The 15,510-nt window shown below is 32.8% G+C and overlaps 1 protein-coding gene across 1 annotated transcript in view; it reads left to right on the top strand.

The window, feature by feature from the left end:
* The first annotated feature begins 221 nt into the window (after nt 1-221).
* Nucleotides 222-15,510, top strand: part of LOC145296169 (exostosin-like 3) — a 150,691-nt gene continuing 135,402 nt past the window's right edge. Inside the window, exon 1 of the mRNA XM_080142377.1 lies at nt 222-320. The gene's annotated coding sequence lies outside the window, so the exon portion shown is untranslated. The remainder of the gene's footprint in view (nt 321-15,510) is intronic.

The raw sequence follows: 15,510 nt of genomic DNA, 5'->3' as shown, positions 1-15,510 counted from the left end.
TAGCTGTATGGGCAAGGTGACATTTGAGTAAAAAGAAAAAAAGAGAAAAAATACGCTCTGACGCAAGAGGTGTTCAGCAAAATGTAGGAATAGCGTTTATTATTTGCGTAAAAGAATTGTCCGTTTTCTTTTTTTCTTTTTTTTTTTTTTCTTTTCTTCTGTTTGGAGTAAAAGGTAAGCGCGTTTCTATTTTTTATTTATTTATTTTATTTTTTATGTTTTTGTTTTTTATTTCACGGAATACACGTCTCTTGGCGAAGAGCAAAGTGTGGTATCTGTTCTAAATGCTATATTTCATCTTTGTCATTAGTGAGTGAAAGGTAAGCGAGTTTCTATCTTTTATTTATTTATTTATTTATTTATTTTATTTTTTATTTTTTTGTTTTTCGTTTCACGGAATATACGTCTCTTGGCGAAGAGCAAAGTGTGGTATCTGTTCTAAATGCTATATTTCATCTTTGTCCTTAGTGAGTGAATAGGAAAACCTTCTAGACTGAGGCAATTTTTATTTTCGCGCGAATAAAGAATTGCACTTTTTGGAAGGTCGATTTTTCCAGATTAAGTCTAACCCTGCTCTCATGGGGAGGCAAATAAATCTGAACTTATTTTAAAGAATACCAATATTCAGACTGTTGGTTCTTTGTAAATAAAATACGATTCTGACTACTAGCATTCTCACGAGTTCGATTGCAGTTACTTTCGACTCCTTCTGACTCCTACTCTGGTGTGTGAGACAGCAAACTTGTTTTATACTTGATAAACTACAGTCTCACAAAACCATTTGGACGTTTTTAACTCCTTTTTATCGTTTTTCATTTCTAAGTTTGAAACCATGCTAAAGTTTAGAAATTGTTTTAAATTAAATAGGGATTTTTTTCACCGAAACACGCTTTGTTGCTAGGGGTGAAATGTAGTATCTGTTCTGCATTTTATCTTTTCTGTCCTCGTTCAGTGCAGGGGAAATCGTTCGAAACTGTAGCAATTTTTATTTTTGTCCCAGTCTAGAGTTACCTGTCGCAGAGGAGCTTCATTTTCTCCTAATTATATACTAACGTTCTGTCTAACGTTGTACTCATGGGTAGACAAGTAAATAAGAAAACATTCTTCACTATTTATTTATTATTGGCTCACAAGGAGCTTTCACGCGGGTCATCAAAGATCTCTTCTTGAAAACAACCTGTTGGGTTCCCTGGAAGCTGAGTGACAACAAGTATTATTATTATTAGTAGTAGTAGTAGTAGTAGTAGTAGTAGCAGTTCACAAGGAGCCTTCACACAGATCATAAAGGATCCCTCCTTGAAAACAACCTGTGGTGTTTTCTGGAAACTGGGTGACAACAAGTCTCCCCAGTTTTCCAATACTCTCCACCTCTTCTGATAATAGTTGCAAATGAATTTGAATTGGGATGATTGGATAACTGAAGGGGATGGGAGACAGGATAGACAACTTATGGATCTGCATCTTCAATGTTTTTGGTTCCATGTAACGCTTCTTCATGTTTTGTCTCTGCAGTAGCTTGTCTAGCCCTTGCATGTGACTTATGTGTATTAGTCTCTGCATTCAAGGGGTTTCCTTAATATTTCAGCCGTTTTCATTATTGTTATCCATTATATCTTTCCAGCCATTCCTCTGATTTCAATTTCTCTCATTCATTTTTTTTAAAGTTTTTCGGAATTGTTCCTAGTGCTCCTATTATTATAGATACTAGCTTGATTTTTTCATCATCCATATCCCTTTAAGCTCTCTGGCTAGTTCTGTGTATTTACTCCGTTTCTCCTTTTCTTTGATATTTATTCTGTGGTCAGCTGGAACAGCAAAGTCTACGATTTGGCAAGACTTTTCTTTCTTGTTAATTATTACGACATCCGGTCTTATTGCTTGGATGGGTTTATCTGTTTGTATGTTCATATCCCATAGGATTTTGTGATTCTCGTTTTCAATTACTGTTGCTGGCTTATGCTTGTATCATTTGTCCGTGCATTCAAAGTGCAGTTTTTTGCACAATTCCCAGTGTACTGCACTTCCTACTCAATCGTGTCTGTTCTTGTATTTCTTTTGAGTTAGTTTGCTACATTCACGTACTATATGGTTTATCGTTTCGTCGCTTTGTCCACAGAGTCTGCATTTGCCGTTTTCTTGTGTTTTGTCGATCTTTCCTTTGATGTGATTGGCTCTTATCCAGTTATCTTGTACTGCTGTTATTAGGGATTCAGTTTCCTAATTTACATGTCCTTTTCACATCCATGTTCAAGTGTTTTCGTTATACACATCTTTTGTTATCCTTGCGAATCTTCTGTATAGTTGTTTCTCTTCCTATTTTTCTTTTCTTGTCTTATTCTTTGTCTCTCTGTTTTCTGTTTTGTTTTTCTTTCTTTTTTTTGTGTCTCTCGCTGTCATAATTATACTTTCAGTGTTTTGTATTTTGTATTTTTCTAGTTATTTTATTTGTGTGTGTGTGTGTGTGTGTGTGTGTGTGTGTGTGTGTGTGTGTGTGTGTGTGTGTGTGTGTGTGTGATTAACACAGTCTTCTATACAAACCAGTCCCCTCCCGTCGTCTTTCCTTTTTACGTAGAGTCAGTCAACATCATCCTTCGGGTGTAGTGCGTTTTGCATGGTCAAGATTTTCCTAGTCTTCTAATCGAGCAGTCTCAGTTCTTCTTTAGTTCATCCCATGAACGGTCCAGAATATCCTACTACATGTATTTATGCTTTTTATTAGGTTTCTGTTTTATAATTCAGTTTCCAGAAGTTTTCTTGTTCTCTTGAAGTATTCCTTTCCAATTCTCTCTTTCATTTCTGTTGCTTTGATGGTGTCTGCTTCCAGAACTCCTAGGTATTTATAGGCGTCTTATTCCCATAGTGCCCCCATCTCAGTTTGATTGGGTAGTTCCATGCCTTCTGTCGTTTTCAGTTTTCTTTTCTAGTAGTGCGCATTTTTCAGTTTTCCTTTTCTAGTAGTGCGCATTTTTGTATGCCAAATTCCATTTGGGTATCCTGGCTGAAGATCCTTGCAGTGTTTATTATTATTATTATTATTATTATTATTATTATTATTATTATTATTATTATTATTATTCTGCAGACCTACTTACTCAAGATATATCCTCTTCTGCCAGTGTCCTGATTGGGTACGGCAAACCAGTATTCAATGGCCGACTACTCATCTTCCGTGTCTTAACGATATCAATAAGATCATTATCCCATGTTTGTTTTCGGGTGATATATTTAACTGACAAAAGTCTACCTATCTAAATTTTCATCTTTAACTAAACTGATTAATTTTTTTTTTTAAGTTTGGGAATTCATTAACAAATTGAAGCGCCGACACTCGAACACCCCCAATAAAGGTAAATTTTTGCTATTGGTAAATATAGAAAGCGAAGAATTTTCGAAGAGCTTCAATATTTAAGTAAAACTCCAGTAAAAAAAAAAATGTGCCGCTAAGAGTCGGTAGTCTTGGTTTGTTTTTGGATAACGAAGGTTTGATTTGATCTTCAGGTTGTATTCAAGTAAAATACCCAGTCCTGTTGAGAAAACTCCATCATCCGATGAAACTAAGCATTAATGAAGCGCATCTGAGTTGTTGCCATTTGGCCACAAACTCGACCTTGACGGCGTTGAGGTTAATAGGTTTCTGGGTTCGTCAAGGAGGAAAGTCTGTAAAGGCTATAATCCAACCTTGTCCTGTATGTAAAAAGATAAATTCTTTACTTTTTGAAGCGCCAACAGGTTCTCAGTTGCTTGCGCATAGAGTTAATTTTGTTCGATTCCTTCTTGCAAGATAGTGTAGATTTTACTGGTCATTGTTGGGTAAATGTTAATGAAGAAGAAGCCAAAATGTACACTCTATTGTTTACTTGTCTGAGTCTACGAGCAGTGCATTTGGAATTACTTTCCTATATGAACATTCAGTCATTTTACTGGCATTTATCAGGTTAACGAATTTATTTGGAGTGCCTAGACATGTTTATTCGGATAATACCAAGACTTTCTTAGTAGCAGAAATAGTGTTATCGGAAGTATTTATTTCCGATAGATTCAAGAAGCACTTCAGATCGATGTCTATTACTCACATCTCCATCCCTATTTATTCCGCCTGGCACGAAGTCTTAGTATTGTTCTTCGTCTAATTCGTGGGAAGAATGGAGGAGTTCATTCCGGCTGTATATTAAGGGATTTTTTGTGAATAAATGTATTCCGTAAAACAAGGGTCGACAACCTATAGCTCGCGGGATGAATCCGACCCGCAAAGGCATTTTGACCGGCACGCGAGCCTGATTACTAATGCATTTATTTAAAACATCGACAATTCAAGCAATGTTTGATACTCAGTCAGAATGTGGTGACTTTGCGTATTTCTGTGATGTACGCTAACGTAGCCGAGGATTAACGTGAAAACAAATACTTGCTTTACATAAAATTACGATATTTCTCTGAAGTAAACATACGGAGAGTTCATATTTTCAAGACCCTGATTCGGAACTTTAATTTGCATTGTAGATATAGTTAATTACTTAGATTATATATATTTATATAGATTTACTACGTCATGGTAAATCTCAGCTTATAAATGAGATGTATAATCATATCGTTGCGTTTGAAACAAACCGTATTGTGGCAACATCGACTTAGAAATAAAACATATGCTCAATTCCTATCATTCCAAGCAAAGAGACCACAGGATACAGAGCTATCGGTAAATGTAATCCAAGATTTGCAAACGAAATTGTATCATGTTTTGCTGACGTTCAACTGCATAAAAATGATTTCATATTGTTTGCTACAGCATTTGATGTGTAGGTGGAGATAGTACCGTAATGTATTCAAATGGAATTGATAGAAATGCGGTGTGACAATCTATTGTGATACAAATTTAATTCCGAAGATATTTCATCAATTGATTTTTACGCAAAACATATATATTCCAAGTGGAAAGTATTTACAAATTTGTGATTCACATAAAAAAAGATGGTGTCTTTGTTTGAAAGTGAACGGGAAGATTGTTTTCAATACTGAAACAAACTATAAACAACGTTGAACAAAATTGCCTAATAACCACCTTAATGATATCTTGCACTTAGCATTAATAAGTCAGACAATATCTCGATATTTGTTGTGTGTATGTATGTTTGCATGTCTGTCTAAAACTTTCGACGGAGGCGACGGATTTTTACAAGATCAGTATCGTTTTGAAGTTCGACCTTTCAGACGACAAATATCGAAGAATTGGCTAAAAAATTAATATATTCACCTTCAACTGGGCACTTTTCTACAGGGGGTGTCGCGAAATAAATAAATAATACCACTTTTTTTTTTTTTTTTTGCTCAACACACACCTCCAAACACCCGGCCAACGACGGACACCCATGCTAGTATATCTATAAAAGTGAAAGTGTATGTGTGTGTGTGTGTGTGTGTGTGTGTGTGTGTGTGTGTGTGTGTGTGCGTGTGTCTGTCTGTGTACATTTCCCTACACAATAACTCTGTCAATTTTCAGTCTACAGACTCGAAATTTGACATACACAGTAGTGAGATTTGGGAAAATCTTTGTAATCCGTTTTCGGCCACAAATTTTGCTAAGGGGTCAAAGGTAAACGATTTGACCTCTGAGAACTCTACCAACCCCCCCCCCGACAATTTTGGGTCTAAACACTTGAAATTTTAGATATAGGTTCCTTGGACATGGATCTAACTTAATAACTTGATTTAAGTCCAAAACAATAAATGTTAAGGGGTCATAATAGGGATCAAAGTTAGAAAAAAATTTGACCGCTTCGGTCTCTACCAAATTATTTAGACAATTTCTGGTCTAAAAAGATTGAAATTTGACATAAAGGGTATTCAGAGATAAGGTAATATTTTTAATCGGTTTGGGTCGAAAATTTGAGTTACCAATATATAAATGTATTTATGTATGTATGCATTATCTATGTATGTATGTATGTATGTATGTATGTATGTATGTTTGCATGTCCGCCTAAAACTTTCGACAGAGGCGACGGATTTTTACAAGATCAGTATCGTTTTGAAGTTCGAGCTTTCAGACGACAAATATCGACAGAAAAATACACCTTTGGGTTTGTACTGGCACAAAGACTTGAAACAGTTGTCAACAAAAACAAATATATAACAAGTAAATATTTTCAAAGGTAAGACAAGTTACTTTTCTACCTAATTGGATAATTTCGTGTTTTTATTGGGTTTGTACTACTGTACATATAGATTCGAAAAAGTTGTCAAAAAATAAATGTATAACAAATATTATAAAAGGCAAGATATGTTACTTTATTAACAAAATGGATAATTTTTTTGTTTTTTTAATGTAAAATGTTTATTCGGCTCGAAAAACATAGCGTTTACTGCTATATTTGAAAATTACAAATGACGGCAGACTGTGCTAAACACATTAGGTTTGTGAAAATGAGTTAAAACTAAAAAACTATACAAAATACTGTTAAAAACCACCGAATATATGTCTGCCTATGTCACGGTAACATATATTGAGTGAGTTCCTGACAGTATTTTGTATAGATTTTAGTTTTAACTCATTTCCCAAAATTAACGTGTTCAACACAGTCTGACGCCATTTGTATTTTTCAAATATACAGATAAACACTACATGTTTTCGAACCAATTAAACATTTTACACTAAATAAAAACACTAAAATCTTATCCAGTTAGGTAGAAAAGTAACTTATCTTGCCTTTGATAACATTTATTTGTTATATTTATATTTCAACAACTTTTTCGTTTCTGTGTTTAGTAATACAAATCCGTTTTATTTACTATAACGTTTAGTCGGCTCGAAAAATAGTGTTTATCAGTGTATTTGAAAAATACAAATGGTGACGGACACTGTTGATGATGTTAAGTTTGAGAAAATGATTTAAAACTAAAAAACTATACAAAATACTATCAGAAACCTACCGAATATATCAGCCTATGTCACAATAACATATAATCAGTAGGTGTCTGACACTGTTTTGTATAGATTTTAACTGGCTTTCCCAAACTTAACGTATTCAACAGAGTCCGCGACCATTCGTCTTTTTCACATACATAGATAAACAATGAGTTTTTTTAGCCGATTAAACATTTTACATTAAATAAAAACATTAAAAAAATTATCCAGTTAAATAGAAACGTAATTTACCTTACCTTTGCTTTCATTTATTTGTTTTTGGACAACCTTTTCGAATCTGTGTATAGTAACCCAACCCCCTTAGCCAAATATTAATTAAAAACTCTCATTTTTTTAATACAATAAAAAAGAACACTATTTAGCGTTTCAACGTTTTAGCAACTTTCGGCTTAATCCACTGAATGTTGGTCGAGCCCAAGTCATGACTGATGGTAACTCCCGATGATCCGGATCCAATTCTGCAAGAGTACCATTTTTTTTTTTTTTTTTTTTTTCATTTTCGCCTTTTTTTTTTTTTTTACTTTTTGGAGTAGATTGCTGTCTAAGAATATAAGAAACATGCATTTTCTCTTTTTATTAGAATTTTCCATTACACCAAATTAAGCTACAGCAACGCGTGGCAGGGTACAGCTAGTATATATATATATATATATATATATATATATATATATATATATATATATATATATATATATATATAAGAATGCCTAACAAAGATTTGTTTTCCACAAGGAACGTCAAATTATTTCAAAGTGAAAGGAAATCAATATATTTTGAAACTTATTGAAAATTGTACCACAAACTAAAGCGAAACACATATACCATACATCATGTACTAAAAGATCATATATATATATATATATATATATATATATATATATATATATATGATCTTTTAGTACAAGACAATATAATAGAAGCGAAAAAACGATAAAGCAAAAGAAGACAGGAGGGATTGACATGCGAGACAGCAGAAGTCTAAAGACAGTTAAGCATATACGCACTATGCATACATACTTCATGATTAATATGCGTAAGTTTGTATGTTCGCAGCTATTTATACCCGTATGTATGGTATATGTGTTTTGCTTTAGTTTGTGGTACAATTTTCAATAAGTTTCAAAATATATTGATTTCCTTTCACTTTGAAATAATGTTTTTCTTTTTATTTTAGAGTTTTTTTGTCAGTCTGATTTCTTAATGTTTATTTTCATTATAGCTTTAAATATCCAGGTTGATAGGGGTATGTAGACGTAATTATCCTTAATTTTTCATTAATGGCCTTCGTCCGGGCCCATGACCCGTCGTCATAATACAATTGGCCCGCAGTGCCAAATGAGTTACCGATCCCTGCCCAAAAGCATTTGTATCCCTTTAGAAATCAAGGGAGTTTCTCCTGCAGAGTATATAGAGCCTGAATTTGAAGTAGAGGGGTGAGGATTATTTCTGTTCTTCTTGTTCTGTTAGAAATTACGGTCTTGCCTCAATGTAATTAATGCAACAGATGGTTCCATTTTGAATGTCTGGAAGTCTGAGGAAGAACCTTGTGGAGATTGACTTCGTCCAGATTGTAAGGCTCAAGGCTTTTCTCCTGCTAATGTTAATATGTAAAGCACTTGTAAATAAATCTCTCGTCTTATTTAGAATAAATAAACATGTACCTTGAGACTAACACATAATAATTATAAATAATAATCGATTCTTTAATTTTTATATAATTTTGTGTTAAAGATTGATAAAACAATTATTCGTCACTTGTAATAAAAGTTGCAAAATTATTTTGATTGTAAAAAAAATAATACTGTTTAACATTACGTCTATAAAACACGTAGTATTCTTTGCTCTTGTAGTATCACTTAAAGTTAAACATTAATTACAATTAAAAAGAAAAACTATTTTAGGAAGTTCAAATATAACTTATAGAATTGATAAATGGAGGGACATATTGTACAAGTACTGAAAAAAGTAATGAGTATTCATTACTTTTTTGCTTTTTCAAATAGTTTGTTGAAATTCATCTGTTAAGACATTTATGCTATTACATGTCTGGATTTGTATTGAACTATTTCTTTTCTTTTATTCGAACATGAGTAACACGTGGAATTATCTCAAACGAGACTGAACGAGAGGCGCGGTTATTAAATTGCGCCAATCTCCAGTTCCTGCGAAGATTTCATCACTACCGCACATGTCAAATTGTATTGGATGACATCTGATTGTTAAGATACATCTGCATTATTGCGGAACTTATGCCTTTGTAGTTTTTTTTTTTTTTCTCCTTAAAGGTGCCCTTGCCGGATGAATGCTGACGGGACTGTCCACGTATTAATTTTCCCGTTTGGAAATTTACATGAACTTTATTGAATTATTCTTTTGTTTCAATGATTAAATCGCGAATTTTCAAGACATGAAATCTTTTCTGCATATGAACTTCAATGTAGTGTTTCCATGTTCATGAACTTTGTACAATGGATTAAATATTTCCTCGTCAAGAACTTTCAACTTCATGTGATAGGAGAAATCGCGCAACTACAAACCACAGACTGAGACAAGTCTGAGGAGCAACTGCCAATACGTATCTACCAACCTCGAAAAACGCGTAATGTTTTGCAACATGGAACTGAAACAAATGTACTCTTAAGATAAGTGTTCTAGCTTGCGAATTTTATATCATCAAGAGTAGTTTAGCTGTTCAATAGAAATTTCTACAATTTAGAACGAAAAAGGTCTCTTTAGCGCCATAGTTGAGCCTTGATAATCGCTTAAAAAGCGAAAATAAACAAAATACTGGTAGAAACATATCCAATAAATGTCCCTAATCTTGAGATAATCTAATGTTCTACAAATATTTTGCTTATTTTTTTATTTTTAAGTTCGAATATAGTTCTAATGAGACCACTGTTTGTTTGTTTTTTTGTTTGTTTTGAGGCTCGAGTATATCTCTTATGAGACCAGCGTTTATCTGTTCCTTTTTTTTTTTTTCATTCTAACCTAAAGTTCAATAAAAATTATAAATTCTCAAGTTCTGTTTTTTAATCACATTTTATCGGTAGAAGCTGACGACGGCTATGTTCGGTCTTATTAGTGTTAATGGACAAGGGACAAAACTCGATACTGGGTGAATTGCCATCAATTTTGATTTACAATTTGTTTAATCTAATACAGATTTTGCAATGCTGTAAGGAAAGTGACAAATAGATATCAATCCGAGATGGTGGAAAATGCAAAAAGAATGAAATAGCCCCAAAACTTTTAATAAAAGTTTTTAACTACACATGCAAAATGAAAGTGATTCAAACAAAACTTTTTGTATACATGGGGAAAAAATATTCTAATTAAATAAATACTTCCTTTTTATCACAGCAAAATAGGAGTACTTAAATTGATGAATAATTTTCTTCAATAATACAGAAAGGTATAATAATTTTTTTCTATAAATTTAAAAATGAAATTGATATTTTGACATTTTGGGCTTCCATAAAAAAAAAAAATCTGCGCGTCGTGTTTGTTTTGATCGGTTTCTGTTAGTGCTGTGAGACATTATAGACTCCTCCAGTATTCTATTACGATGTGAGATAACACTCTCAGTGAGCAGTATCGTAAAAACGTAGAAACAGTAGGGGTACTAATAGTACGCAGCGCAGCGCGTACGACTACCCATAATGGACACCACCGAATAGTAAACCCTTTATCCTATTTTTGTAACCTTTTTTGTCACGCGTAAAATACATGTTGCTCTTTTTAGAGATTAACTTTATGCTATAATTTTTCCAACACAATAAAAAAGAAGTAATCGGAAACTTGAACAAAAATTATGATAAGCCGGTGTTCAAAACAATCGTCCCTATCAGATTTCACCATTAAATGTCACGTACTTACAAAAGGTCATTTTCGATTACTATATATAGAGCGAGATTGGTGGGGATTATTTTTGTTTGTTCATTTATTCTTATACATCCAGAGCACTGTTCCCAACCACTATTATCCGTGGCACAATATAATGCTGCAAAATGGTTACTAAAATGCTATGGATACGTTATAAGTAAAAGCTACAAGTTTTTATAGTTGGAAAAAGGCTTCCATATTGTTACAAATCAAAGTTGTGTGTATTAATGAATACTAACTCACACCGTATTGCTTACGTTACATTGGAACTTAAATAACAAAACAAAACAAAAAAAAACAAGGAAAATGTATAAAAATCATTTATTTGATATTTTGAGTTTTCTATAAGAATAAACATTGGTAAGCATTGTTAATTTACATGTAAAATGAACATTAACACCGAGCAGACATTTTTTGTGATCATGCGCATGGGCACAACTAATAGAAAACACAACACTAGGCTGCAACGCTAGATGTTTTGATTTAAATTCTAGCTGATAACATCAACTCATTTGTTTTGTTTTTTTTTTGTATAAAAAAAGAATGAAATAATACGTTAATTTTACTCGCGGTTTTGAATTTGTAAGCCTGTATATCTTTTATTTTACGATCTCATATTTATTTCATATATATTTTTAAGATGGAGGGGTGGAAAATAACACATGGAATACGAACCGTGCTGAAATAATAACATTTAGAAAGTCATTCTTAATATGGGGAGGGAAAGGTACTTTTAAGCTATTCTGTACTTTCACCTAAAAATTTATTAAATAAGAAACTGACATACGGAATACGGACCGTGCTGAAATAATAGCGTTATTATTTAGAAAGCTTTACTTAATATGGGGAGGGGAGGGTATGTTTTTTACTATTCTTTACTTTCTCCTAAGAATTTAAAATAAATGTCTCAGTCATGAAGGTCAAGTAACCATGTTGCTTTCACCAGGCATTATATCTTCCTTAAAAACAAATAGGGTGGGAGAGATGAGATCGCTGAAATGCTGCACCAGAAAAGATACTACACTTTGATCTTAGCAAAAAGGCCAAGTAAGCGTAATATATTTTTCTACCAGGTATTATCTCCTCCTTAAAAAAAACAAAGTAAGAATACAAAATAATCGTCACAGAATATATCTTAAGAATGGGGAGGGGTATGGTGTTAATCCCGAAAATGGTTGAGGAAGTTTACGATCTCAAAAATACTTTATTTTACATATATTTATAAGAGACGTCAGCCCCAGAAATGGCTGAGGCTGTTTAGGATCTTAGTATTCCTTTATTCCATATTTATTTTCAAGAGGAGGGGGATGATATAGAGTTAGTCCCGGAAATGGCTGAAGCAGTTTACGATCTCAAATTTTCTTTATTTCATATCTATTTTTAAGTGATGGGGTAGGTGTATCAGAATTTTGGGGGAATTTTTGACACACCTAACACAAAACTGCGAATAAAATATAAAAAAAAAACTCGTTATTTCTCTTTTTTAAAGTGGGTAGTTTATTTTCTTTATGGAATAAACTTCCACAATAAACTATTGAAGTTGTTAAAAAAAATAATATAAATATTATTTTTTTAATTTAAAAAAAACAGTGTTTACACGTTCATGCAGCCATGTTTTTACGTATGAAATCAATTGAATTTTACGAGTTAATTTTTTTCAATTTTTAAACTTTAAAAATCTATTAAAATTTTTCTATTCGTTCAATTTTTACGATATTTTCAGGGTTAATGTGAAATTTTATGCTTTTTCCAATACACCAAATATAATATTTTAGACAAACGTTTTTTTTTTAATTCACCATCCCCCATTTTGAAATGTCTATTAAAATTTAAATAATTAATTTACTCACCAAAGTTTTATATATCACAAATTGAAGATAAAAGATCAATAAATAAAATATTCTAATTTAAAACAAAAAAAGAAGTGTTTTTTTGGAAATTTACATGTAACGTTCAAAATGTAAAACCTTTTTTTTTAAACCACGTTGATTTTTTTAAGTGAAAGCTCATGTTATGCTTAGATTGTCAAGTAATTATCGGACGCTGGCGACAATTTTTTCTATTTCATTCAATGTTTTCATTTTTTAGATATTTAAAAAATTATTCCCTCGATAAAGAAGAAATAAAATATATTAATCAAAAACGCATGTATTTCATTAAGAGAATAAAAAAATCGGTAGAGTGGTGTTTTTTAACGGCAAAAACTGATAAGGGAATGTGTTCATTTTTCAACTAAAGTGGCCCAAAAATACTAATTTTGGTTTACAGCACGCAATGGAAAGAGACATTAATTGTGGCTCTTCGAAGCCACCGGAAGATAAACTCGAAGAAAAGCAGACATTTATCTCCTTTTATTTTAACAGTGAAAAACATCCTTGTTTAAAAAAAGTATTTTATTTAAAAAGGACATGGAATATAAATATAAATATGGATACATTCTTAACAATGAACAATGGAAGTACCCATTGAATAGTATTTTTATAGGCATGTGATTTTTTGGAATTTATATATATTTTTAATAATGTAAGTAAGTAAAATTTCGTTGATTTTCTTTAAATCTTTTTTACAGAAAACCGATTTAAAAAACAAATATTGCATGATTTGCTATTAAACCTGTTTTTTTTTTTTAATTTGGTCTTTGCTCCTTTAATTGAAAAAAATAGGGTTTGAATTACATTTTTCAAGTAGTTATAAGCTTCGAAAGATAGTAAGTTGAATTATTCAAGTTCTTATCACGCATTTTTAATGGCGGCTTCTGATACACCTAGTGATGGGGTTATATGAAATCAGTCCTGGAAATGGTTCAAGCAATTTACGATTTAATACATACTTTATTTCATATATATATTTTTAAAGAGGGAGGATACTGACATTCGGAATACAGACCGTGCTGAAATAACAGCGTTATTATTCAGAAAGTCATTATTAATATGGGGAGCATATGTTTTTAACTATTCTACACTTTCACCTAACAATTTAAAAATTGAAAAATGGCACACAGGATACGGACTGTGCTGTTATTATTTTGAAAGCCATTCTTAATATGAAGAAAAGAAGGTATGTTTGTAAACTATTCTATATTTTCACCTAACAATTTATAAATAAAAAAAACTGACATACGGAATAAGGACCGTTCTGAAATATTAACGTTATTTAGAAAACTAATCTTAATATGAGGAGCTAAGGTTTTTAAAACTATTTTGTACTTTCACCTAACAATTTATTAAATATGAAACTGACTTACAGAATACGGACTGTGCTGAAATAATAAAGTTATTACTTAGAAAACCACTTTAATATGGCGAAGGGTGGGCATGTTTTAAATCGTTCTGTAATTTCACCAGACAATACAATAAATAAAAAAAAACTGACATACGAATTACAGACCGTGCTGAAATAATAACGTTATTTAAAAAGCCATTCTTAATATGGGGAAGGTAGGGTATGTTTTAAATATTCTGTACTTTTTTGTTGTTTTTTTTTCTTTACTTTCCTCCCCACGAGTGCAGAGTTGTAAACAAATTCGGTTTTTATATATTTTTTTTTATATCCAGCTCCCCAAAAAGGGGAATTCGTGATAGGAATAAAACTAATTTTCTCAGTCATAAAGAACTTCTCCACTAACTCAGAACAAAAGTGACGCGCAGCATCAGAATAGATACTACACTTTGATCTTAGATATATATTTTATTGCAGAAGTTTACAATTTTGAAAAAGAATTCCAAAAAATAAAAGACATACAACAAAATTAGGCACAAGGCCCTCTAAGACGGGGGTGGGGGAGGGTACAGGGTCTTTGTGACTACAGTAAATTTGTAAGAATGCTGACTTTGGAGTTATACTCTTGACTGGCAACATTTACCACAATACCTCATTCACTCTGTAAATTCTAATCCAACTAACTCCCCAGCGTTTTGAAAAAACATATTTACAATTTGTAAAAAATATCTGTGTGTGTGTGTGTGCGTGTTTGTGTGTGTGTGCGTGTGTGTGTGTGTGTGTGTAAAAAGAGTAAATTTTATTATTAAAAAGTTCTTGAATTTAATACAAAATAGTTCGTGGAGTGGGGAGTTAAGAAAAAGTTAATGCAAAATAAAGTACAAAAACCTACTGGGTTGTTAGTACAAACCCCCCTTTGCTAGTCTTAGACCATCCACTGTTTTCCGAGGAACCAAAAACAAGCGGAAGATCCCTATTGGGGATTGGGGAGAAATCTTAACAGGAATGGGAGAAAATAAAGCAGCGGGTGTAGAGGGGGAAGGTGACCTCCGAGTAGGGGATGACCAGGGATAGCAAAATAAATAGGTGGTGCAAGGGGTTGGGCAGACTCAGAGGTACTCTAACACCAAAAAAACAAAACAGGAGCAGAATCTCGTTTATACCACCAGTCAAAAGTCTCTTTAATTTTCTATTGCTAACCCAGAACTGCCTGTGCTATGCTTAAGGAGGGAACACGTATTCGAACTTGGCTCCACGACGGATGCACAAACTAGTGTTGTGCACCCACCTCTTGTTAAAGTCCACTCTAGGCAACCTCCTCCAATCGCATCTGATCTTTACTTTAAGCAAAAGAACAGATGTCCCTTCGTAGAGCAACTTCAGGCATGTGATCCAAATGACCATTCGCGCTACTGCTAGGATCGCCAGGAAAAACATTCTTTCCTCCCTGGGGAACGGCGGCTCCATGTTGTATACAAAATATC

This window comes from Euprymna scolopes, chromosome 16 (assembly GCF_053919585.1).
Source record: "Euprymna scolopes isolate OS-2025 chromosome 16, ASM5391958v1, whole genome shotgun sequence".
NCBI classification, from domain to species: domain Eukaryota; kingdom Metazoa; phylum Mollusca; class Cephalopoda; order Sepiida; family Sepiolidae; genus Euprymna; species Euprymna scolopes.
The sequence above is the reverse complement of the archived record's forward strand: the minus strand, read 5'-3'. Positions and strand labels throughout refer to the sequence as shown.